This window comes from Orycteropus afer, unplaced genomic scaffold (assembly GCF_000298275.1).
Source record: "Orycteropus afer afer isolate SDZICR_OR568_19922 unplaced genomic scaffold, OryAfe1.0 scaffold00392, whole genome shotgun sequence".
Taxonomy (NCBI): Eukaryota; Metazoa; Chordata; class Mammalia; order Tubulidentata; family Orycteropodidae; genus Orycteropus; species Orycteropus afer.
The window spans coordinates 1686303-1687098 of NW_006921979.1; the positions used below are offsets into that span (position 1 = coordinate 1686303).

Below are 796 nucleotides of genomic sequence, written 5' to 3' on the forward strand. Positions count from 1 at the left end.
GGCTGGCGGTTCAAACCCACCAGCCACTCCTCAGAAGGAAGATGGGGCAATCTACTTCTGTGGTGATACTGCCTCGGAAACCCAAGGAGGGGTCGATATGAGTCGGGTCTGACTTGACGGCACATAACAACAACAACAACAGCCCGGGAAATCCACAATAAATGCATTTAAATTTGAAAAATGGCTACCCTGAAAACAGGGGACAAATGGCACAGATCTTTGTCCCACATGACATTCACTTAGCAAATATCCAATGCATTCAACAAACAGATCTACTTAGATTATTGGCTATGTGCCAAACACGAGGAGCAAAAAAGGGAAGTGCTCCCTTAAACTGATGAAAGAATGAATGAATAAAAACCAGTGAACATTGTAGCTTTTCTGTTGTCTTTTCTTTCATGCATTTTATTGAAATATAATTTATGTACAGTGAAATACACAAAACTAAAGTGACATGGATCAACGCTTTTTTTTTTTTCAGTGTTCCCTCCCTCCCCTCCCCTCCCATCCCTGGAAACCAACAAAGAAAGTTTCCCTCCATATATAAACCTTAACTTGACCCCCTATAACAACAAACTAATACTATATTGGTCTTTCTGTGATTGATTTATTTCACTCAGCATAATGTCCTCTAAGTTCATCCATATTATGCGGTGTTTTGCAGACTCTACATTATTTGTTAGTGCTGCACAGCATTCCAGTATGTGTATGTACCATAGTTTGGTCATCCACTCTTCCACTGATGGGCACGTAGGTTGTTTCCATCTTTTTGCTATTGCAAATAGTGCTGCAATGA

The 796-nt window shown here is 40.3% G+C and overlaps 1 protein-coding gene across 1 annotated transcript in view; it reads right to left on the reverse strand.

The window, feature by feature from the left end:
• Positions 1 to 796, reverse strand: part of CPM (carboxypeptidase M) — a 115826-nt gene that overhangs the window by 108607 nt on the left and 6423 nt on the right. The gene's annotated exons all lie outside the window — the stretch shown is intronic.